Genomic DNA, 27,503 nt, shown 5'->3' with positions numbered 1-27,503 from the left:
GGTATAAACAGGATTACGATGGATCAAAGGAGAGTTAGCAGCATTAGGATCGTTAAGACGAGGATATATTCATGTATTGTATGTATATACATGTGTATCTATGTGTCTAAGTGTGTGTATATATGTCGAGGACATAAGATGTCTATGGTCTTACGAGGTTGATATATAAAGGACTATAACGTATAAAGGATGATCCTTCTTTAACAGATCGATATTATTATTCAATATCGAAATTGTTCAAAAACTTTTCTATTCTTTCGATGTCGATCTTTTTCCTATTCATGATTTCGAGATTGATCATCCTTTTTTCTTGTGTTTTTTTTTCTTTTTTTCTCTTTTGTGGAAACTTCAATGAAGACCAATGGAATTTAATGTAAGAAATATCGGAGATATACATATTCGAGGGTTTAATTAGAAATTTCTTGTTCCATTGAAATGACTCGATCTAAGTACCTAATCCTGGACGTTTTTAATTCGTTAATTCGATAGATTAATATCCTTGAAGATCCCGTACCAACCTGCGAATATCACCGCAAGGTATAAATCATAATGGAGCTTTCACGCTGACAGAATCGATCGTTCCCTCGTAATAGGCACGATCACCGACTCGAATCCCTCGACGCTTTCAATGCGTTTTCACGCGATCCCTTCGATGCCAGGGAGTACGACCGACGGCTTTCGGTCAATACGTGAGACGACAAAGCGTCGAAACGATATTATATACGATATTATACGTGAATCCCTATGTACCGTCGACACACGTCTCTCGCTTATCCGGTCAGCTTTCATCGTTCCAAAGTAGCCTAAAACCTATATAAAGTAATATACCTTTTACTCGTGATATTATACCTACGTATGTATATAATAATTCTAATATTTTTTATTCCTGTTATTAATATCTTACTTCATTCGTATCATTAATTCTTATTCTTCATATTAATAATTCCATTAATCTTGTGTTTTTAAAATAACAATAATATAATTTATAATTATAATCAATTTCAATACAAATTTGTGAATAACATAACTGTTATTGTTACTATTAATATTATTATTGTTACAGCAGTAATCATTAGAAAATTACTATGTTGTAGTACACGATAATATTGATATTAGAATCATTATAATGTCGAGTAAGATTTCTCTTCGTGCTATCGTAAGTAAAACGATTCTAATTAAAATCACCTGATAATAATAATATAATCATTGTGATTCGATAGCAATGATCGTTCTAAAATTTCTACGTTCAAATATGTAATAATATTGATATCAGGATCGTTAAAATGTTGATTAGAATTTCTATCGATTATCATAGATATCGATTATCGTGATAGAAATTGAACAATAACAATGATATAATTATAACGATTTTCTAGGATTTTATGATCATTTAAAATTGTTTACTTCGCTGAAATATATATAGTAACGTTGATATTAAAATCGTTATAGTGTTAATTAGGATTTTCACGTTAAACTTACTTACATTAATGCATACTGTTAATGCTCGTTGCATAGTTCTAATACAATGTCTCTAAGTTTCTACTCGACTCGTTACCTCGTAACTATAAATAGGAGTTACGAAGAGTACGATAAACGTGGTAAGCATACGGTTTATCATAGACTTTTCCATCTAACTACGTTTCTCTAAATTCTCCAATATCGTAGCTCCTAACAGGGTGAATGCCTTTCTAAAGAAAAACGACCCTTAATCGTCTTACCGATCTGTTGCAGACGGACATATGGACTAGGAAGCATCTGCTAATTTCAGAGGGTTGCGCTCGAATACTTCCGAAGGACGATTACACCCTTCCAAAGTACCCTCGTAGACGAAGACGCGTGAAATCGTACCTTCTAGAACTTCAAGCATCTTAGATAAGCTATGAGATAGTAGCATGCACGTGAATGCATTCGGACCCATGTAAACCGGTCTAATTGTAAGTGTTACGTCAAGTATGATATACAACTTTTACTATGCTATTTTATAACTAAACTAAACGAAAAAGGGAGAAAAAATGTCGAGCTCTCTCTTCGAAATTTTTGTTTTTTTTTTGTTTTTCGTAACACGTTAACATTTCTTTTTAAGTTCAAAGTATATTTTTATCAACTTCGTTCATAACATTTTCATAAATGTCTATTTACCTAAATGTATAATTTAGATCTGTCTAAGTTAAACGAAAAGAAAAAAATAATATAGCGTACTCGAATTTTCTCAAACTTTTTCCGATAAGTTAAAGTCTCGGATTAAAACAAAATATTTCTATGGGTAATTTCAGTACTTTTTCTTTCTTCTTTTCTTCTTTTTTTTTTCGTCGAGTCATTTCTCTATAAAATCGTCCGAAGATCGTATCTGTGTCGGATGAAATAAAAAAAAAAAGGAGAAAGAGGAAAAAATAGGCGTAAGATTTTTTTGTTTAAATTTTGTTATACAAAAAAAAATTTAGTCCCGAGTCGAAATAAAACATTTTTGTTTCGATCGGTTTAGTCATCGATGTTTCTATTATTATCGCTTTTCATTATACGTGTTTCCTAATGATAACGATATTCCTTTAACTATGCAGTGCAAATGAAAACATACAAAATGATCAAATGAGAATAGTTAAATTGGTCCGTCAACTAAAATGTAATTTTCTATGTGGTACACTCTATCTAGTTGTGAATATCGGCCCAGTCATGTTCACTCGAATTTCCGCAATCCGATTTATTGCTCAAGCGATCCTTCTACTTTCAACATACGTACATATATGTCTATATACATATGTATGTATGTATGTATGTACATACGAACGACCAGATGATTGTCCAAAGCATAGATGGATATGTGGCTTCTCCGCAAATCAGCAAACTTCTGGGAAGCTAGTTCCGTTTCCAACCGAATCTAGAATGCGATCGTAATTGTACTGGTTTGACGATCGTTTTATTGCCTAACAAGAGCTTATATTATTTTCAAGGTTTCCTAGGAAATGTAAAGAGAAAAATCGATATCACTAAATCGAGTATATCCACAAAATTTGTTTTTACCAAACAAATTTAATTAATACTAACGAATAAACAAGAAAAATAATTTAAAAATCGATCATTTAGTTTCACCAGATAAAACCAATTAATAATTTGGCCAATCCGCGAGTTTTTCTTTTTTATATATTTATTTACTTTTCCTTTCAGCGTACAAATTACTTTCTGCCAGTATATTTAAAACATATATCGAAGTAGAATAAAAGGGGGAGCGAATTTTTCAAATTGCCTTAATAGTATTTGAGTAATAAAAATAATTATGAAAGCAAAATGGATATGTACCAATTTATGATACACATACATACATACATACGTATGTAGTGGAAATTATGACTTTCTCTTATATAAAAAAATATTTACAATAGATTTTAAATGACGTATAGGTAATCAATAAACAGAGAGAGAGAGAGAGAGAGAGGGTAAATTGCCATTCCATAAGTTATAATTTCGTAGTATCCTGCTTGGACGATGATAATCTAACAACACGCCTATCTAGGCTTAATCCTGAGTTAACTATGTTCGGTCGTCGCGTCGTCGTTGGACTAAGTGCTTTCACTAACGATAGTAAAGCCGTCGAACGAGCCCATTTCGAAGTCGCCCTATACCTAGAGTAACTAACTGAAAATTAACGTTCTACATGAAACCCTTAAAATCAGGGAGAATTTACGTTCGCGTTAAGGGAAGCTGCTTTGATCCTACTTCTTCTTTAAACTAAATTACAAGAGAGAAAGATTTACAAACGAGATAGTATATTATATACTTGCTTTTCCTTTCCTTTATATATATATATATACGTATGTATATATGTATGTATGTATGTATGTGCATATATATATTGTACATACATATGTAATTCGAACACTATGGGGAAACAATAATTCTTTCGGCAAATTCTATTTTCCATCCGTCCTATAACTCCGTTGTGAAACGTATCGACGAATTTCAAGGCTACTAGTGTTCGATGGTTTCATTTTTTTTTCTTTTTTTCTTTCTCTGTCTCTCTTTCTCATTCTCATTCTCACACACGCGCATACGCATACTCTCTTTCTTTTTCTCTGTTTTTTTTTTTTCTATTCAGAGCAATCGTCGGATCGTAATAAATCAAAGGTAAATCGTTATGGATATTTCGATAAATGAGTGAAGTATTGATGTCGGAGAATAACGTTGCGAATTGAGCGATATTCCAAATGAAAAATATCGATAGCTACGGAAAGAATTAGAAACAAATGTGATTATCACGATTACGATAGCTATTCATTTTAAAATCATCGGTTATACGAATGTCGGATAAAGTAAGTAAGTGAGATTAATTTAAAGTGAGAAAGAACAACACGGGAAACGTTAATTATGTTAGTGGATTCGTCTGTGTGTGAGTTCGCAAGAGGCGCGAAAAAACTCTCGTCGCGAGTGCCGGTTATTATTTCTCTGGAAAAAGCTACCACGTCGAGCGTTAAGGTCGTGAACCAGTGAAAGAAGAGAAGGTGAGAAGAAAAGTGAGACAGAGAAAAAAAAGAGTGAGAGAGAGGGGGGAGAGACGTATACGCTCACACAAAACTCTCGATCTGACGCAATACCCATACGTGTAAATAATAACAATGCTATAAAAACAAGTTGCGTATGGAGATGCAAGAATAAAAAATAGTACGATGAAGACGTAAAAGTATATCTTTTTTACCGCAAAAATACAATCTCTAAGAACGCGTGTAAATATGTATATGTATCACGAACTTTTCTCTCTTTCTTCCTTTCTTTCTTTCTTTCTTTCTTTCTTTTTTCTTTCTTTCTTTCTTTCTTTCTCTTCATCTTTCTTTTCTTTGCGTGTCAAAAGCACTACACGTCAAAACGACTACTATCCTTTCATTGACGCTTTTCTCACATTCCACGTTTCATTTTACGATATTTCGTTAAACACAAATAGAGACTCGAATAGTTCCTATAAATTCTAAAGATTCAATTATCGGAAGATTTAATTATCGTAAAATTAATTTCTCGTTGTAAGTATTTCTATATTTACGAGCGATTTTCTTTAATCCTCGTTTCCGTCGGATTTTGTTAAAGAAAAAAAAAAAACTTTATCAAAGATTCAATGGCCACCTTTCTTCATTTTTTTCTTCGTCCTTTTCCTTCACAGTGCGTGATTTTATTTCGACTTGCCCTTCACTGTCCTTTAATAATCATTTCTAACTATTTCGACGAATATGAAAATGTTGTTACCGCTTTGTTATAAAAATCATAAAAAAAGTAAATTATCGTGTAAGATTCGATTGCGAGTAACAGCTATCCATAAATCGAACAGAGTCACATCATCGTTCTTTTGAATTTTCTGGGAAGCTTTTTTCGATAAGCGAGCACGTACGATGAATAAAATGAAAGTATCGAAAATTCCCACGACCGACAGATTTTCACGACTCCATTAAAGATTACAATGCCGTTAATAAACGCTTTCGATTCAAATAATTTCTGCTTTCGAGCGGATTTCGCTCCACGCCGAACGATTCGAATAGCATCGAATGCGAGTCGATCTATTTTTGACCGGTCTCATTTAAAACTCTCTCATCCCCGTTTTAAAATGAATCATGAAAATATTCCAACATCTTTTCAAGATCAAATAACTTTTCTTTTTTCCTTTTATCTTTCTCTTCTTCCAAACACAGCAAAGTGTTTTGAATTTTTTATCGAAAAACATGAAGGAATAAGTACGTTGTATAGAACTATCAAAGAAAAGTTGAAAAAAAAAATAAATAAAAGACAAAAAAGAATATGGTTTCCCGTTGCAGCAGTGATACGAAATATGAATTGAATCTTTTTTCTTCTTTTTTTTAATTTTTTATCAAAAGATTTTACAATAAAAAATTCATTCCATATATATATATATATATATCATCAAAATCGACCAATTCAATCAATTGAATTTTCTACATATCTATTTCAAAATTCAGGGAGAACTCTTTGGCAAGTTTGACAAAAATGTAATTCGATTTCAAAAAAAGCTGCTCGAATATATTTCTCGAGTAACAGTATCTATCCGTGTATTCAACTTTATTAGAAAATCGAGCCGAACCTATCTCTGAGCTTCGAGTTGATTCTAAAAATGAAGAATAAGAAGATGAAAAAGATGAAGAAGAAAAAGAAGAGGAAGAAGAAGAAGAAGAAGAAGGAGAAAAGAAAATATCGTTTCGATTCGGTGTCGATATCACGTTTCCATTTTATCGCAAAAAAAAATCTTTCGTTCCTTCGTTACTTATCGCGTTAGGGATCTTCGTATGAGAGACTTACAGCATCTCGTATACGGTTGTTCTAAATTGTAAGGGTGGAAAAACTTTTCGCTTTAATTTTCAACCTCTTGGTGTCGGTCATAAATGAAAATTGGAAAATCTCGTCGATGAGTCTTAACGACCAGACGAACGTTGCCAAGAGACAATGAAGAACCGAGTAACTACTCTCTATCTATTTGTCTATCTATCTATCTATCTATCTATCTATCTATCAATCGATTTATTTCTCAGCATATCTATCTACGTATCTATCTATCCATTTATTTATCTCATCTAATCTATCCAACCTAGTCTCCTTTACTTTATTTTTTACTTTCATTTCAATCCTTTAAATTGAAAACATCTAAACAGAATGAAAGAAAGAACGAACTTAGATATGGTTTCGCATGATATCTGTCTTCTTTTTTTTCTTTTTTCTTTTTCATATTTTTTATACACGTTCGACAGACAATACCGAGATTATTTGTAACATTTTATTATTAATCGAATTTGGATGGATTATTATTCATGAGAATTTCAAACATTTTATCAATAGAATTATTTATTAATCGTTTCTACTGTGGGTGGTTTTAACAGATACGTGATAGAACCAAAGGAACGAGAGAAAACACGATGGGCGGTAAACTAGACGATGTACCCTGTCGAGAAACCCTCCAAAATGGCAAGAAACGAAACCCGAAACACATCTCCTCTCTACACCACCCTCCCTTCTCCCAAAACTTTCCCATTGTCCTTTAACCTGTTCTCTCTCGAAGATTGTTTATCACCCCGTTATATTTTCCCATTTCCACAAGCCATTGTTACGATCTGAAATTAACGCAAACTCCGCTGACAGAATTTATTTCTAACGAAAAAAAAAGAAAAAAAAACAAACAAATAAAAAACCACAGAAAAAAAAACGAAACTCCATTTCGATTATCTATAAATCGTTACGTATATATTTAGTTTGATTTTAATCTTGTTCGTGCGTTAATTAGATGAAATCTGTTTTTTTTTTTTTTTTTTCTTAAATACTCCATTTTCACGTTTTCATTTAAATCTACATTTGCTTTTCAAATTCTTTTTTAATTCGACAAGAACGCTCATCTTCGAATAGTTATCTCTTTTTTCTCTTTCTTTCTCTTTCTTTCTCTCTTTGCTGTTTCTTAACCATCTATTGGCGATCAGAGACCTTCAAGGGAAAAAAGTATTCGCGATTCAAAGGCAAGCTTTCAGATTCTTTGCTACTGACAAGTCACAGAGCTTTCTTGTATGGTACGATAAGAGCTATAGGATCGATCAAAATAAGGGAATGGAAAGTGTCAAGTCTTTTTTCTCTTTTTCTTTTTTTTTCCCTTTTTTTTTTACAATAACATATAACGTCTGAAAAATGAAACGTCGTTTTATGTACATGCGTAATATCGAAATCGTAAAAAGGAAATCATACTGAAAGGTTGAAACGAAAAAAACGAATAGAAAAATAGTAAAAGATGTAAATAAATAAATATATATATATATGTATGTATGTATATATTTATCGAATTGAATATAGTATTAAAAAATCGATTAAACATACTTATTATATGAAATGTTACGAATTTCTCATCGCGGTCACATCGTAATTCGTGACAATATTAGTTACGTTAGAAAATTTTAAAACGAGACAGGTGGCAATGTTTGAAATTCGTTTGCTAAACATTATTTCTCCAACGTTGACTAAGCCATGAAAAATCATTTATTCGTTAACGACAAATATTGTCAGGCGGTAATTAATTTCGACGTTACAACTTTATAACGAGTTAAATGAAAATTTAATATCTAATCTAAATGACAATTTCATTCGTAAATCGGTTTTAACGAAGAAGAATCCAAAACATACATAGTATTACTACCAATTAGTATCGGGTCATGACGATGGTGGTTGATGCATAGACGAGAAAATGATCGAATCAGAATACGTGCATCGATGTTGAAACGTCGAAAATGCAATTACACTCACCAACGGTAATTAGCGTAGAGGATAGCAAAGTATGGATCACTGTTACGGTGTTATACCGTGTTAATTGTAGGAAAGCCACGTGGAGATGCGTTAATTAGTTGGACATGAGTCGGTATACATTTGAATAACGTTTTACTAAAGTTATCTTAATAATTACAGATTTTATATGACACATAAATTTCGTCTTCTCCTTTTACAATGCAATTTGTTTAAATTATTCTAATTAATTCATTTGTATCTTCCAATTTAAATAGCATACATATTTTGTAGATTTAAGAAATCTTCTTCTTATTATATGAAATATATTAAATTAAAGTTGTTTAGATCGTCTTAATCAATTAATTGATATCATTGAATTTGTGTAATAATCGTTACAAATTTATATATAATAATATATATACATACATTGCATATTATTTTGTTTGAAAAATATCTATGTAAGAGAGAAGGAAAACGCATCAAAAAAAAAAAATATATATATATATATAAAATATTTTATTATTTACGATTTCAAAGATAAGACGTATCGTAAAATAAATAAATGAATAATATATAAATAAATAAATAGATAGATAAATAGATAAACGAATAAATAAATAAATAAATAAATAAATAAATAAATAAATAAATAAATAGAAGATTATATCCGTTGGTAAAGTCAAGATATAAAGAAAGAAGTTGTTCTTGATCGAATGAAATATGTAAGTTCTCTTATTTCTTGCACAGTCTCGGGAGTTTGCCTAAAGAAAACCACATTCCTTCCCTTTTCCTTCTTTTTTTTTCTCCTCTCTCTTTCCTGCAACATTCTTGACGTCCTGCGCTGTATTTTCCGCAACTGCGTCCCGTCGAGCTTGTAGAAACGGCAAAAATGCAAAGTCGAGTCACGTTCTTTCCAGACGTAACCAGCAACGTTAAAAACGTTGCTCATAGTTTCGGATGTTTCGCGTAAAGTCGGTTCAAAAAATAGTTTTGAAATTCGAAGGATTCTGACGCCTATCATTTTTTTCTTAACGAAAAGTTCTGTTTAATTTTTTAATTAAAAAAAATATATTATATATGTGTATATTTTGTTTATTAAAGTATCGTTTATTAAATTAATAATGCAATTATTAATATAATTCTTTAATAATTCTTTCAATTAATATTAACTACTTCTCATCTTGATAAGAAGTTCTTGAATTATTTTCATCCATTAAAATAATTCGTCCTTCAAAATTAAAAACTCATCGAGCGAACGAAACTTTTCGGTAGATCTAATATAGCACCATTTCCCTTCTCCTAATTTATTTTATCATAAAAATCAACCGAGAAAGAAACAAACCACAAATTAGACTGATACATTAATATTAATAACTTGTAATCCCAATGGAAATTTCTATATTCGTTTCGATTAAAATCATTTGTACTTAAAAACTCATCGAACGTACGAAACTTTTCGATGGATCTAACACAACATACCCTAATTTATTTTCGACAGAAAAATCGACTCGAGAGAGAAACGAATCGCAAATTGGACTAATCCATCAATATTATCAACTTGTAATCTTGATAAAAGTTTTCGAATTATTTTCCGCTATGTGAATTATGATTCCGTATTTCGAATTATTTGAAACGACTGGTCCTTGACAATTTCAAAAATCGTCCAAGGCGAACAAAACTTTTCGATGAACCTAATACTACACTCTCTAATATATTTAAACATAAAAATTAACAAGAAGAAGAAAAAATAAAGAAATAGATAGCTAGACAGAGAGAGAGAGAGAGAGAGAGAGAGAGAGAGAGAGAGAGAGTGAGAGAAAGAAACAGAGCAAAAATAAAAATTAGGTTAATACCGTCACGTAATCCATTGTTTCCCATCAAAGTACTTTTTACAATTCGAAAAGTAGTAGAAACATTGTCGAAACTTAGTCGAATATTCTACCACTAGCGTAGTCCTTGTGTTACGAGAGAGATAGAGATAGAAACGTAAAAAGAGAAAGAGAGAGAGAGAGAGAGAGAGAGAGATAGAAAGATAGATAGATAGATAGAGAGAAAGAGAGATAAAGTCAGTGAGAGATAGAGAGATAGAAAGATAGAGAGAGAGGGAGAGAGATTCATACGAAGGTAGGTTGAATGCACACGCGTACACGACGAGCCTCGCTTGTAATTCGTACAATAGAACGGTAAACCGCACACAACGTGTTTACACGGTGGTAACGTGACAAAGGCAGCTGGCCGCACTTTCGACATACAGAGGCGCTCTGCCGAGCAAATTGAAGCTCGGCCATCCTCTTTCTCGAGCAAATAAATAAGGCTCGCCGTTATGGCTGTTCCTAGCTGAGAGAGAGATAGAGAGATAGAGAGAGAGAGAGAGAGAGAGGGAAAGAGGGAAAGAGAGAGTGAGAATGAGAGAGGGAGAGGATGTGCTCATTTTTCTTGTTAATGAAGGAACCAACGTCGCGAGATACTTTCTTTCCTTTTTATATTGAAACGTCGTCACCCTCGTTCACAGCACTTTATTAAAATCTTCAACTATTTTACAAGAACGTTAACGTTGCGTCCATTTCTTTTTCTTTACTTTTTTTTTGTGCTGTTTTTCTTTCTTTTTTTTTCGTATTCTAAAACATGATCTAATACGACACACGTACATGTACGTATATGTATCATTGTTTTTAATCATTCACTTTCCGATGTTTATTTCGTCTAGGATTTAATCATGGAGCCAGGAAAATTCGCTATGTATATATATAATTATTTCTCCGAAGAGTATGGTCGACCTTCTTTTCTCGTGACGTAAAGAGCCGGAGAAAGGAATAAAGAGGGAGAAAGAGAAAGAGAAAGAGAAAGAGAGAATGTTTGAGTAAATCGAGAGATCGAGAGATGGTACTCCAACGACGCGCTGTTTAACTAGTCTACACTTACGGCCAATTTCACTGGGCATCGACGATCGATTCGATTCGAAGCTTGCCAATACGAGAATTAAACCTTGGCTACTCGAACTCGATGCAAACCAGTATGAACTCCCTGTCTCACTATCTATCCGTCTATTCCTCTTTCTCTCATTCGCGTCCCTCGTCAAGGGAGAAAGAGAAATAGATAGATAGAGAAACAGAGAGAGAGAGAGAGAGACAGAAAGACGAAGAAAGAGAGAGAGAGAGAGAGAGAGAGAGAGAGAGAGAGAGAGGGAGAACGAAACGAGACTTGCAAGCTCTGCATTGGATCGCGGGACTCAATCGTGATTCGTCCTACGGCGGTAAGCACAATCTGTGTCAGCAAAATCGAATCGCTTTAAGGCGCTTTTCTCTCCGATAATAACCCAAGTACAAACTGTTCTCAGTTACATACATACACATATATATATGTATATATATATATACGTATGTATGTATATATACATATACGTAGAAATGATCCACTCTCTTATCCTAGCTAATTCGTTTCGTCTAATCTATGCATCCGCGTATTGACTACGTAAGTAATACTCGTATTGCGTGGATTCAGTCTTAAAAGTCGCAAGAAATTCCATAGTACGAAGTGTCATTACAATCATGTAAAGTAATGTAAACCGTGCAAATTATTATCTAATTGTTACAACGAACGGAAGAGAGAGGGTGGAGTGAATGAAAGGGACACTTAAAGAAATAAAGAAAAATATAGTTAATTCTCTCGCTTTATCTTTTTCTTTCTTTCTTTTCGTTCTTTTTTTTTTTTTTCTTTTTTGGTTTTTTTCTTTATCCTAACTCCGTCGAAAACAGTATCGGCCCATGACGCGCCTTGGCGATGCGCCAAACGAAGGTCGTGATTCGTCGACGTGAAGGGCGGCAAACGAGGATAGAAATGGCGCAGAAGCATTTCTCTGCGAACCGTTCGTAAAAATATAGAAACAGCATGGCTCTTTTCTTCTTTTTTTTCTCTTCGTCTCCCCTCCCTCTTTCTCTCTCTCTCTCTCTCTCTCTCTCTTTCTTTCTACCCCACCCTTTCTGTATTAGGATAAAATAAAAGAAAAGGGCTCAGCGAGCTCGAGAAAATAGGAAGTTGCTATGGAAGCGCGTAAACATATAAATCTCGTTGACCGAGCGAGGCCAGCTTAGTTGCAGTTGGAAGTTAACGCTTGTTTTTTTCTATCTTTGTTTTCTCTCTCTCTCTCTCTCTCTCTCTCGTTCTCTCTGTTTCTCTATCTCAACTTTTTTCTATTTCTTTTTACTCTTTTCTTTTACTCTTTTTTGTTTACCTTCACTACGTGTTCCATTGTGAAATGCTTGACAGTATATGCCATCTTGAAGGATCTCGTTTCAAGTGGATGACTTCAGCCGGTGGAAACTATCATACGAGACAAATAAAAATAAATGTTTTTATGTCGAATAAAAAATGTTATTATTATTATTATTATTTAAAATGTATAATTGATAGTTTTTGGATATGTTATTTTTGATATCTCGCATCGCGTTTTATTCGTAAAACCAAAAAGAATATTCGGATTTAAAATGATCATATGTACACATACAATCGGAATACAGATAACATAATTACGATAATCCCACGTATCCGTCCAAAATTCGTAATATCTCTTAACAATTCGCCTCGTAACAAATTCTGCGTTCGATGCGAAGCGAAATGAACCGACTGAAATCGGATTATGAATATCATTGAGAGAGAAACTATGGCTGAAAAGAGAAGAATAGTAGGTATTAGAAAATTGAAGAGTACTACAATAATAATAATAATAATAATAATAATAATAATTATAATTATTATAATTATTATTATTATTATTATTATTATTATTATATTCAATATTATTATATATCCCCCATATTATATGCCATTATTACGTTCCACGTATTTCGAAGAAGGTTTATCAGTATTTGGCAAAAATATTTCAATCTATCGAGAAGTTTTCAACTATTTTATCCATTACTTCATATTATTCATAACACCTATATTTAAACTATATCCCTTGTAATTTATATTCATATCTTACATAATACTATACGTTTACTTTTCACCAATCCCCATCAATTTCTCTTCTTTATGATCTGAATTTTTTTCGCTTCTACTTTTCGAAAGGTTCATCCTCTGTCTATTCTCGATCGGACATCGATAAACTCGCTGAAATAAAACGGTTACTGGAATACGTAGTCTTTATTGTAGGCCGCAGCGGGGTCGTTCTCGTAAAGCTCACAGAAAGATAGGACACGAAGACATAAATGCTTTCCTGCCTCTTTGGTGACGCGATGACTATAGGCCGATATTATCGCCGTTGGAAGACCGTTTAAAACCGTCGTATATAAAGTGGTATTCATATTTCTTCTTTCCAAGGGACTACCCTGATACACACACACACACACACATGCATGCACATGCATACATCCAAAGGGAAAACAAAACTCCTTGTTAGAAATTCGCATAAACGCTTTTACAGTCGAAAGTTAAGGGTGCGTTCGTGTTTCTTTCCTACACGCGAGAATATATTAACCATATAGATATGCAAACGAGAAACACAATGCTTATTTTATCATCAATTATTCGTAAATAATGGACTCCGAAAATGATCCGAATTAAAAGCCTTTCAATCAAATCTCGTTTGTCGTATTGATATGTATTATTCTGATAATGACAGGATAATTCAATATCCACTTTAAATTGAGAACCACTGTCGACCCGATCGAATACCTGACGAATTCGAAGCCATCAATGTCTTTGACTCGAAAGTTAATCGGTCGTTAAGCCCACGCTTAGACTTTACTCGTTGCAGATGCTTTCGGCGAGTTTTGACGAGTTCAACTAAAGTCGTATAACGTTTTATAATCTTCGACGATAGACTCGAAGAAGCGAACCTTTTCGAGCCGATCGTCCAACCGTAAAAGCTTTATCGCCATTTAATCCCTTTAGTATCTACTCATTCCTCGTATCTTCTTCAAATCGCTAGTCTTTCATACATACACACATACACACATATATATATATACATTAAAACTTCCGTTTGTTTCTTCTTCATACACATATTAGTATTTTACGATTTATTTACTCTTGAAATTGAAAAATTATAAAATATTTCGAATGGAATGAAAAGACAATAGCGATATAAAGAAAGTAAAAGAAAAGAAATGGAAAGAAAAGATGAAGCAACGTTCGCGTGTATATCACGTTAAAAATAAAATAGAACAGAATAAGAAAGAAAAAAAAAAACATTTACAAGAGATCGATCGATTCGATCTGTTCGATATCTATATATGTGCTTACTTATTTACTTACTTACTTACGTATATCTATTTGTATCCGTCGAAATTTTCAAAGATACAAAAGATTCTTTTATACAGTGGGTCCATCAGTGGAGCTTCGTAAAGCTATTGATAACGAACCGATAAGATCAATGCTCTTAGATAATAACTTGTTTGTAAAGAGAAGATCGTAATTCGTAAATTCGTCCTTTGTCATCTCATGCTTGATATTCTTTGTAACATAAATAAGGCAAGTTCTCGTTTCTCGTACAATACCGTAATTTTCTTGTATAAGATATAACGTGATCTTTCGATAATTTATATCAGTCTATTTTTTATATCTATACGTATATCTTATCGGATATTAAATAACGTCTGATAATTTTATCACGTAATTTTCAATATCTTACGTTATACAATAATACGATTTTTATACGTTCGATTACGTCGACTTTAATATTATTTCTTAAACAAAATAGAAATCGCGAGATTTTCTTTTTTTCGTTCTTGAATTAAATATTATAATTAGAAATTTTTATACGTACGATCGATTAATTTTTTCTTATTACGATTATCTAATAAGTGATAATAATTGAAAGTGAATCTCGATTTAAATGGATATTGAATATAATTATCATAGAATAATAAGTATAATAGATATTAGATGAAAGATCTCTTTTGACGATCAGTTTACTTTACAAGTTTATGGTATACGAATGAACATAATGATATCGTTAGTCGCATGCACATTAGATCATAATTTTCATTGAGAAATGTAACGTTAGTGGATCAATCATCGATATTTTCATTGGAAGTTAGCAAATGGTTTCGATGATTTTCGATCATTGATCAAATTGTAATTCGTCGATGACCAAAGCCAATGGTCGTTTCTCAGTTGCCATAAGTCTTCATTAACGTTTGTCAGATAGGTAGAATGGGAAACAATTTATGTGCTTACCCCCGCTGTGAGAGACGAGCTTAAATGTCTATTATTAACGAGAGGATGCCTAACGCTTACAAGAGCGTTCGCTTTACGAAGGTAGGGGATGTTTTCGTCTCCTGTGAAAGCGGCGAATCCATTATTGCGTCTCCACAGGGCACTTATCCAAATTACGTACCAGACCTGAGATGGATCGTGCCAATTCAAAGTCGTTAGCTGACTTTTCGATCGACCAAATTTATATCTAATAGACCTTTTCGGATATCTTGAGAATTAATTTTAAACGTAAATTACTACGTTAAACGTAATAATACTACGACTGTAATAAACTAATAAATAACAATGTGCGTCCTTTTGAATGACACGGAACTCGAAGAAGAAGAGGAAAACCAAGCTAGCGAGATAAATAATTACGTCATGCCTGAATGAGTCAGAGCGCTTATATAATATATTTTAAGTACGCATATTCTTAAGTCTATATTAAATGGTATCGGTGTAAAGGTGTAAATATATGAATGAAATTATTAGTAATATAGTATGTAGTATAATATCGCATAATATCGGTTCGTATAATATTAGATATAATAATGTAGCGTTATATCGAGTTAGATACGAAGTTTTGCCTGTGTAGATGCGGAATCTATATTTTATTAAATGCACGCACACACACTCACAAACACTCATTCACTTACTCGCTTATTCATTCACTCATTCATACACACACACATATATATCGCTATTAAGTAAAATAAAAGTAAAATAGAATTTAGAAGCGTTCGGTAATTTCTATATTTTCTTTACATACCTTAAGCTCCGGAATACAGGACCAGCACGTTCGGTGGTTGGTAGAGAACTAAATCAGAAACAAGAGAAACAAAGGGCATTCTATCGTTCATATTATTTGTTTATTTGGCGTACGTATACCCTTCGACGCGAATCTTACTCATAACATAAACCTATTACGATAATGTTTATATGTGTATCACGTATATATCTAACGATGAGATCATTGTTGTCAATGTTTAGGTCAAAGAGAATACATTTGAAGATCGATTAATTTGCTTATTAAATCGTGAATTTATAAACGAGATAACTCGATGATGAGAATACGTTTGTATTCCCTCGAGGCTTGGAAATCTTTCGGGAGTGAAAAAAATAAAAAGAAATAGTGAAATAAAGGAGATAACTGATAGTCTTTTTTATATACATACGTACATACATACATACATACATACATACATACATACATACATACATACATACATGCGTATATACATACCTACATACATAGAATACATGCTCGAAAACGTTATGCTAGAAAATGAAAGCATAGCGTGCATAAAACGTGGTCAAATTTAGATAGGAAAATGTATTTCGCAGGAACGCGAAAAAAAAACCTTAGTAGATTTCTCTCGGAGTCGTTTTTAGTGTTCCACAGAAACTGCGTTAGGGGTGGTGGCATTTGCTTCGACCTAAAAGGCTCAGGGGTGGTACGTTGAAAAGGAGTGGTTTTGGCCACACGTTAAACGAGAAAAATATATTTGGGTGTACAGAGAGTGAGCAGTAATTTACTGGACGAACGTGTTTCGTTCTCTTTCTCGTTCTCTTCCTCCTTCTCCTCCTTCAACGCCTGCCATTTCATTCAGATTATTCAACTCGTTCGTTTGGCATCGTTCCACAATTTTCGATCTCTCGAACTCTTCTCCGATAAACGCTTCGACTTTTTTCCCAATCGAACAAATACATATATTCGATCGTTCTTCCTAGATATTGTTAAAAAAAAAAACGATGTTATTTGTAATCCGTGTCGAATTTTTTTTTCTTTTCCTTCTTTTTTTTTCTTACAAACGATTTCATTAATATTAATTAAAAACATCATGTACGTTTTCGTTCTGTAATACTTGAAGCTCATGCAATCAAGGAATTCAACGGTTCGAAACGTTTCGAATGGACGTTTGCGTTATTCCAGATTGCGGAATTTCCGTATTTGGAAACATTCGTAGAAATCCTTCGATGGGGGAAAGGGCCTCGCAAGAGATTCCTGAGGAAAAGAGAGAATTCAAGCGTGAACCGTGTCTCGAGCCGCCGCCTTTGCCCCTTCCATTGCTTTCGCCGTCATGGGAGTCGTCGAAAATCGGCTCGAACTGCTGATTACCTGCCAGATTCTCAACTTGGGTTTGGCAAGGTCGAACTAGATACTATGGAACACTTTGAGAACGAAGTGAAATTATCCTGTGGTACCTAGCAAATTAGCCTCTGGCAAGTCGAAGAGGAATTCCCGATTCCCGAGAATTTCCATTTTAACATCATTTATCGTCACGATTTACCACTTCTACAAATGTTCACACACACACACATACTACTTATTTATTTATTTATTCATTTATTACATAAGTAAAATCCGTACGTGAATTAAAATTAATTGACAAATATACATCTGTGAAATATTAGCACGAATGGAATCATTTTTAATGTTTTATTCGAAGTAAAAAAAAAAAGGAAAGTATAAGCAAGAAAAATAATTTCGTGAAAGTAGAATAATTATTTATTATTAGTGTAAACGAAAGAAGAAAAAATCGAGGTTAGCGATATTGGTTTTTAAGAAGAGAATACTCGAGATAGATATACGTCGTTAGGTTTTTTTTATTATTAGTATAATATTGAAACAATATTAGATCTTTGATAATTTGAAACAATTTAGATCTAGAAGAAAAAAAGCTCTTTATTAATTATGTTCTATTTGTATGCATTAAATGTATTTGCATTTAAATGCATTTTCTTTTTTTTTTCTCGTGAGTAAACGATCTCCTATGAGCCAACAGATTTTTTTGCAATTTATATTCGAATGCTAATATTAGAGCCTTTTTTGTTTGTTTTTCATTCACAAACATAGAGAATATACTTTCCAGAAATACGGAGGGAGATAGTATACTGTTAATAAAAACGAGAACATTATTAATTCAAATGAAGTTAAATATTTAAAGTTTATCCAACGAAAGCAAGATATCCGAACATCGTGTTTCTCTGTTTGTTATAAGTATACACGAAGAAATATTGTAATATTTCATGGGATATATTGTGTACACACATGAATAGAAATCCTGTTGTTTTTCATACACAGTCATGGTTTTTTCAAGTTTCACATCGACGATCAAACGTTGCGGCGTACCAATAAATCCCGTTTATTGTTCGATGTTAAACAAAATCATTGTATTTAAATTGAAGAGAAATCTCTGAAAAAAAGAGAAAGGGAGAGAAAAAAAAAAGAGAAAAGAAAGAAGAAAAAAGAAATCCTCTCGAACAATCTCGACGATACATATCGATTTCGTTTATATCGATATTCACGCTTGATATAATTTACAATACTGATGCTTAGATAATGGTTTAAATAAAAAAATAAAAAAATGTATTCCTACTAATACGGCGTACAACAAAGTTTCTAATGCAACAGTATACACTCGTTCAAAATTTATATTATGTTATTCGAACTAAGGACAAGAAAGAAAAAGAAAAAAAAAAAAGGAAAATATCAAATACTTTGCATTACAAAAAAAAAAGAAGATAAGAAAATCTCTTGGAAAAAAACTAAAGAAAGGGATGAAAATATAAAAATAGGTTCCTAGTCAGTACTTACTCATTCATGCTCTAGAAATCATCGATATCGAATAACCTCTTACCACTACGATTCTTCCTCGTAATGAACGCGTGCTCATTTCAAATATCGTTTATTATCGTTCGTTCGAGATCCGAATACTCGTCTCCTCCACTTTTACTAGGAATTTCATCGGCATATCTCGTGTCGAGGTCTCTCTTCATCTCACGTCTATCATGTGTCCTAGTTTCTACGGTGAATATGTTAGCGGTATAGATATAACATGTATATATGTATGTATCTGCGTACATATGTATTATGTACACACACACACACACACACATATATATATATATATATATATATATGAGGGATACGTATTAACAATTTTGTCAAAAAAGTTTGAAATAAATAAAGCGATATGTACAAGTTGAGATATTTCCGTTTGTTTAAACACGAGAAAATATGTGTATACATCGGTCGAGGTCAATAACCTTTCTCACTATGTGGAAACGGAAGATATCTCGTGATAAGTCATCTTCGACCTTCCTGTCGAAGATCAATTTCCAATCGACCGAACATCGATTCGTTTTATACGGTTCGATAAGCGATTTCTCGCGATGTCCTTTTCGTAAATCCGATGATGTCCGGTTAGAGTACCAAATTGTAATATAAGGATATCTACCTATTTCGTTTGTTATTTTTCTTTTACGAATCTATATATGTAGATACCATGTGTATATATATATATATATTTACATATCTTGTTAAAATAATCTAATATACATTTTTAAAAATCGATTTCACGTCAAACGTCAAAAATACGACACGAGCTCGAACAGTTTTGATCAGTAACATGTCCGTTTCAGAGATTCAACGTTCGAGATATATGCAATTGTGGATCTTACGGTTAAACGGATGAGAATAAGGTTGGATGACGGCTCGAATAATAGGAGAAGCAAAGGAAAAAGATGGGTAACCGTAGGAGAAAGGCAAGTTGCAAAGTAGAAAATGGACGAGCTTGGGAAAACGAGTTGGAGGAGATTTCACGAAGTATGTTAGACTTTCTTGAGGTTTTCCAAGTCCGATAAGATATTATTTTACATATCTCTTGGGTCGTTCTCTTTTCGTCTGGGTCTAACGTGAAAATAAGAAGAGAAAAGATTTTTGATCGTTAACATCGTTCGAGATACACTTTTTCTTTTTTTTCTCTTTTGTGTTTATGAGTGTGTAGGTGTGTGTGCTTTTTTTCTTTCTTTAGAAATTTATATAATAGATATATTTACTTAGAAAATCACAATGACGAGGATATTAACGTTGCTCACGTCAGTCGTGTTAAAATCATTTAATAATAGCGACAATAGCCACTTGTATTCCAATTTACAATCCCTAAAACTATGAAAGCACGTTGGCCAGTCAGGACTATATGAGAGCTATTAAAATTGACACTGTGCACTATCTCTCTCTTTCTCTCACTTTCTCTCTCTTTCTCTCTTTTCCCAACTTGTGATGTGTCGTGAATAATAAATGTTGACACGATGTGTATATATATATATATGAATAGTTCGAATATGGCTTCTATCTATCTCGTTTTCGAGTACTCGGTAAAATAACGTTTGTTGCTACACGTTAACACGTTCGTTGCTACTTTTTCGTTGATTTCTACGGATGCATTAATGTAAATTCCTTTTAAACGAATGTGATTTTAAATTAATACTCGCGTACGTTTAATATCTCGAATTCTTTGTACTGTTTCATAAATATAGAAAACTATACGTGTATATATATTATATATACATGTGTGTGTATAGATATATATTTCTAACAAATAGATTGGATTTAAAAAGAACTATAGAAAAGTATTATTATTGATTTTTCAAATCCTATTTGTAAACATCTCGAATTGGCAGCTTATCGATTCGCGTCAGATGTTACCGTATATTTCCGTAGCTTTCTTTCAGAAGATTTTCGTGGTATTATTCGTCTTTTATTTGGTCGAAATAAATTTCCATCGTATATACACCCGCGGGATATCGACTCTTTCTAGAATCATTCTTGGCAGGAGGTAGTCTTCTGTCTGTATCCGTCGTTTTCATGAACGATATCTATGCTCCGAGATCGTAAACTTAAAGGAGAAAGGAAAAAAAGAAAGAAAAGAAAAGTGAGAGAAAGAAAAGAAAACGAGCATTAAGTTATGTTTAAGAAATATAATACTTCGATTATATTAATATATAATAAATGTTTAACGAACATATATATATATATATGTAATATATATTATGGATACGTTCTGATGGTTTATTAAAAAGAAAAAAAGCAAAGAAAAGAAAAGAAAAGAAAAGAAAAATAAAATAAATAAATACAAAAGCGAGAGATAAAAATAAAAATGAAAAGAAACAAAGTGATATTATAAACGTGATAAATCTATGAATATATTGAAGGAGTATCGCATTTTGTTATTCATTCGGATAGGAGTACGTAGAGTAAAACCGATAAATATTAACAGAGTTGGAGTAGCTGCACGAGCTATACATTATCGTACTCTTCGTCGCATAATAATATTAAACGTATTATACGTTCGAAACTTCAGCGGTGAATCGTGTATAATATCTCGTATATATGGATGCTCATTAACATATCAGCATTTTAATGCGAACTTTGAGGAAGCTGTTCTTGAATCTTGGATATGTATTCGATACATATGTATTTACCGGTTCATGTACGGACTCATGTAATGGGGCTTATGTACGGTCTTATGTTACGGACTCATGTATAGGCTCATGTATAACATGAGTGTTTATATATATATGTATATATATATACATGTGTGTGTATTTATCTGTATATATAAAAGCTTGACATATTTTTTATACGCTTCGATGAAGAACAACGACTGGACAGATTTATGCATCGTGTTTACTGTAAAAGCATCATATCTTTTTGTGCCTTTAGGAAACGTTACAAGTATTCTGATACGTCCAACAATTTTTCTTTTTTCGTTGACACGAAAATCTCTTGTGTAATTACAAAGAAATTTATTAAAAATCAAGCCCGATAATTCGTCATACGATATAAATAATATTTTGTAATATATTTCATATAGAATCAATTGGAAAGATTCTATAATAACATAATTTTGGTCGACGATACATTTGTAGATGATATATTGTACAATGAGTTGTATAGTAAGTTATTAGATTAGAATATCGTAGATATAGACGGGAGATGGGGTCGCGTAGATACGTAAAAGTTATATATTCAGAGTAATTTAATTTTGTTTGCTAAACTCGAAGGCTTTCGTGTTATTTCCTAACGTAACTTTTTACTTTCCTCTTCCTCTCCATCCTTTTCTATATCAAAGAACGGATCGTTCGGTGCGCCGATGAAAAAGAGTTGAATTTACCGCGTACTTTCATCCCTCGTCTTGGATTTTCTTGACGGTTCATCGCTTACGACGAGAAAGTCCATTAAATGATTACATCGTTAGGAGGTGCAGTGTGACCCGTTTGTATCGGTTCGTTCGTAAAACCTTTAACCCGAGATGTCCGACAAGAACTGTGAATCTTTGAAACGTTTTTTTCTCTTTCTTTTTTTTTTTACAACGACCACTGACTCACTGTTATCCTTTCGATTTCTTTCTCTCTTTTTTGCTTTATTTTATTTTTCTTTTCCCTACAGTCACTCTATAAAAAAAAGAAAAGAATAAAATATCCATACTCCTCCTTTGGATTCCATTAAATTATCACGATGTACTCTGAGTCTCTCGATCTTCCCCATTGAAACATTGCGATGCAGATGCATTGGAACATCGGACGAATCGACAACGATTTCTCTCGATTTGAAAATACGAATACATAGGTATTCGTTTCGAGTGCTATTTTTCAATCGTCGTAACATTTAGCTACGTATCTTTCTCTCGCTTCTGTTTTTTTTCTTTTTCTTTCTCTCTCTCTCTTTTTTTCTTTTATTTGAAATACCCCCATTGGGGGAGTTTGTTATTTAGTACGCGAATTCGTGGATCTCACGGCGACGAGACTAAAACAATTAAACAAATCCAAGCATAAATCTCTTTCCCCTCTTTTTTACGACACCTTAGTCGGTCCTAACATTCTATGGTAAAGGATATGCGAGAATGGAGGACGAGGAAAGGTTGGTCCATGTTGAAGAATTTACGAGAATTTCTCGGCAAAACATGAGAAACGTATCTCCTCCTTTTATCCGTGATGTGTAACCCAAGCCGGCAATGTCTTAAATCCTTCGTTGACGAGAGTAGAAAAGATAGTCTTGGTTGCTCTCGTCGTCATCTTTTGGTATGGCCATTTTCTAGAGTGTGCAATAAACGCGACAGGATTATTTCAAAGTAACCTTAACCTGCCTTTGGATGGTGCTACTTGGATTTGCCTGAATGAGAGAGAGAGAGAGACAGAGACAGAGAAACACAGAGAAAGAGAGAGAGAGAGAGAGAAAAAAGAGAGAGAGAGAGAGAAATAGAGAGAGGACTAGTAGGACCAAAGCAGTACTAGCTACCACTACTCCAGACGGTTAACAAGAAATTAATTCCCGTTTAATGCAGTCTCTGGTTAGCATTGCAAATCTCTGTCGGGAGAGGGTCGCTCGAGGTCCGCTCGAGATTCGCTCGTTTCACACTACCTCCCTTCTTCTCCTCTCTACCTCTATCCCCTCCTCCAAGCTCTTTTCCCTTGAGAGATAGAGAGATAGAGATGGAGAGATAGACAGAATAGAGAAAGAGAAAGACAAAGAAAGAAAGAGAGCAAGAGATTTTCTTCCTCTCTACGCTTTCCTTTCTACAACTGCTTTTCCTTCTTTCCGCGTATTAGGCAAATTTCCTCGATTCGCTTGCCACTTTTTCTTTCTTTTTTCTTTTTTTTCAAATTCCTCTACTTTTCGTTTAAGCTCATCCGGTGCTTCAACCGAAGAACGTATCTCCCCGAAGAACGTGCGTCGTTCTCTTTATTTTCTCTTACGCGTTCTCTCTCTTTTTCTATTTCTTTTTATTTTTACTATATGATGTTTTCATTGGACAGAAAAATCGATTATCGCGTCGTTGATATCAAACGTTTCGAATTTTTAACGCTTATTGTAAAAATTACCTATACAGACCGCGATGTAATTAAAAAGCAAAAAGCTCCGATTGGAAAAGACTTCGATTTACAATTGCAAAGCTATTCGTATTGTTTTTCCTTTTTTTGTTTTTTTTCCAAATTTACCTTTCTCTTTTTCTCTTTTCTCTTTTCTTTTTTCTACTCTCTTTTTTTTTTGTTTGTTTGTTTTTCCTTCTCTTTTTTTTCGTTTCTTTTTTTCTTTTCGTTTCTCTTGACTTGTCTTTTCTCCACAAAGAATCGTTCGAATCTACGCACATCGAACTTCGCGTATCGAACGATGAAAAAGAAAAAAATCGTCGACCGATTCGACCCGTGTGTATTATTTAGTAAAATAGAATTTTAAAGAGAGGCACCGATAACGTGGCTCGTTAAAAATGCATCATGTTTGTCGCGACGTTCATATGTAAATATATTTAATGCTCAAAGCAAACGTTAATTATTTAACGTGTAACAACAGGAAGAAGAAAAACAAACATTGTGAATATTTCTGTATTCGATATTGCGGTTAAATTCGTATATACGTGTAATATATACATAGATATGCGAAATTAAGCTTTTATATAATGAAATGTCACGAATTATATTCTCCCTACGATTGCCGGCCTAAATTTGTAAACCAAGTAATCCATCCCATTATATCCTGATTAATAATTACGTCTACATTATCTAAGCTATCTCATGTAATGTCATTCAAGCTATCGACATACTCATCTCTACATACCCATATCATTTACGTATACGATCGAATCGAATATGAAAATTTTGATCGAGAACCATCGAATTTAATCGATTTCCCAACGAACCCATACCGTGACTATCTCGGACGAGGTGCGAAACTCTACAGAACTGTTTATGCGGTTAACCAGTACCTGTTTATGTAGTCAATTATGTTTATCTATGCGGCAAACCAGTAAAATAATAGTCATCGTGGTTTCGTTCGTATCGACATATTTCACAGACAATTTTCTAGTCTAGATATTCTCTGTGTGTTTCCTATATCTATAACAATAATAATAATAATAATAATAATAATAATAATAAAGATGATGATGACGACGACGACGACGTCGATGAAGATGACGATAATGATAATATTATTGTTAATAATAATAACGATAATAAATCGATAACAAATACGAGCGATATAAAATACCATACTAACGAAGAAATTCGAAATGAAAGATATCGGAGTGATAATATCGATAACAGCTTACCGGGTGGATTGCTCATCGGAACGGAATTAACGAGGTTGAAGAACACTTTCGAAGAGAAGAGAACTAGGAGAGCCGTAGCACAGTTTACCGACACTTCTATAAATAATGGCGATTTGCAATTATCTCGTTCGGCTAGCTGATTTCGTTGGGCTCTTGGAGTAAAGTGCATCAAGAGCTAACTGTATGCGGAGATGGAGAGATGACTAGAGTGCATGAGAGAGAGAGAGAGAGAGAGAGGGAGGGAGGGAGGGAGAGAAAGAGAGAGAGAGGAAGTACTAACGTGCATCGTGTTGTGTACACCGTATGCTAGCTCGCATCAATGAGAAGAGCAAGAGAGAGAGTGAGAGAGAGATAAAGAGAGAGAGAGAGAGAGAGAGAGAGAGAGAGAGAAACATAGAAGGGTAAGTGGCATCTGTTCGATGCATCGAATTGATACACTGGACTAGAGTGTACGAGTCCATTGCGGCCTCAGTGTAGATGCGTATGCTCGTACGGGGTCAACAGGCGCTGACCAACGTACCTACCTACATACCTCTATGAACGTACGTGCATAATGTCTATAAGAGTATACGAACGTAGCTCATGCGCATATATCCTATTAATAATCGGCATCGCGTCTTGCCACGATCCATATCAATCCCGTTTATCGACCATTTCTCTTTTTACCGAGACCTTCGACCTACTGCTATCTTTTCGCTACTTTTATTAGCTCATTTAAGTAGTCACGCGTCCTGTATAAGTCGTACGCTATTTTTGCGACGCATGCGAGCTGAAACGATTGCACGTGAATCTTAGCCATGCGATTAGAAGCCGTCGTTCTATGTTTAGAAGAGTCGCACGTAGTTACTTATATACTATGTGTGTGTGTGTGTGGGTGTTTGCGCGTGTGTACATATTTCTATACATATGTATCTCTAGTAAGTTACCGTGGACGGTGGTAGATCCACTCGTACGGAATGCATATTGTACTTTCGGCTTTTCCACGTGGAAAAACGCGTCAGCCGAGCGAAACTTTCCATGTTGGAGCATGAAGAAGGGTCTTCCTTTTACTATATAATACCTACTTCCTTTTACTATATAATACGTACGTACGTATGCACGTATATACGAACATACCATGTGGCACGCCTTTGTCGCGTGTTTACTTGCGGGACGTGCGTGGCACTTAAAAGACATTTATAAACAGCAGTCACCTTGCGAACGAATCGATACAACAACCAAGACGACCTCGTCTTTTATTTCTTTTTTGCAATTCGATCTTTCCTTTTCTTTTATTAATAACCAACGAGATTATATCATGGTATCTAAGTACAAATATATATAATATATAATATGTCTTTTTTTTCTTTCAAAAATCGATCGATGTATTTATCAATGAACGACATACGATATCAGTGATATCAATGAATACAAACACGCACATTTAAAACTAAAAGCTTATATATCATTACACCTAATCAATATCCATCGTGAACGTTAATCCATGCGTGATTAAACCTAACGTTATCTCGGTTCCGTTTCAATTCTGATGTCCGTCCGAACGTTTCAAGATCTGATTGACCTTCTCGTATTCCATTATCCAATTAATTCTAAGACGATGGACACTGATTACGTCGGCGTATACGATATCTATTATGCGAACGGGAGAGAATATCGAACGGTTGCATCTGATATAGACGTCAACAAAGCCTAATACCTTTTGCGAAGTCAACGTACGGAAAATTATGTAAGGCGTGTCAATCACACATCCGTTAGACGATTAGACGTATATTACAATGGAAACTTACTTTTTCATGTGTATTGGTGTTCTAGATTTTTTTATATATATATATATATATATATATATATATATATATTAGTTTTATATAAGTAGATATTCTAACGAACTTCGGTGATAGTAATTATCGATGTTTCTGAGGAAACGCGTTCGATGACATTGTCCCACGTGGCGTTGATATTAAAGCCGAGAATGCTTAGGAAAGCTTCGTTGTTGGTGTCAAGCAGTTTCGTCTGTTATGTAGGTGTACGTTGTCGATGGAAAACCCTTAATACGCGGGTACACACCTGTCGATGGTTGGCAACGTATGTATGTAGATCGCGCACGTCACTGATCACAATGAACTTGGTAAAGCACTCTCTCAGCTGTTCCTAATCTGCCCGCTAACTTTC

General features: G+C 33.7%; 1 long non-coding RNA gene across 1 annotated transcript; it reads right to left on the bottom strand.

The window, feature by feature from the left end:
• Positions 1-19,264: 19,264 nt before the first annotated feature.
• On the bottom strand, positions 19,265-25,522 carry LOC127071787 (uncharacterized). The gene is made up of 3 exons (XR_007785222.1): positions 25,335-25,522; positions 24,990-25,119; positions 19,265-23,320 (listed from the first exon to the last, which is right to left on the bottom strand). It is a non-coding gene; the product is annotated as an uncharacterized LOC127071787 (long non-coding RNA).
• Between the last annotated feature and the right edge of the window lie 1,981 nt (positions 25,523-27,503).

The sequence above is a fragment of the Vespula vulgaris genome, chromosome 23 (genome assembly GCF_905475345.1).
Source record: "Vespula vulgaris chromosome 23, iyVesVulg1.1, whole genome shotgun sequence".
NCBI classification, from domain to species: Eukaryota; Metazoa; Arthropoda; class Insecta; order Hymenoptera; family Vespidae; genus Vespula; species Vespula vulgaris.
This window is presented reverse-complemented; position numbering and strand designations above follow the sequence as displayed.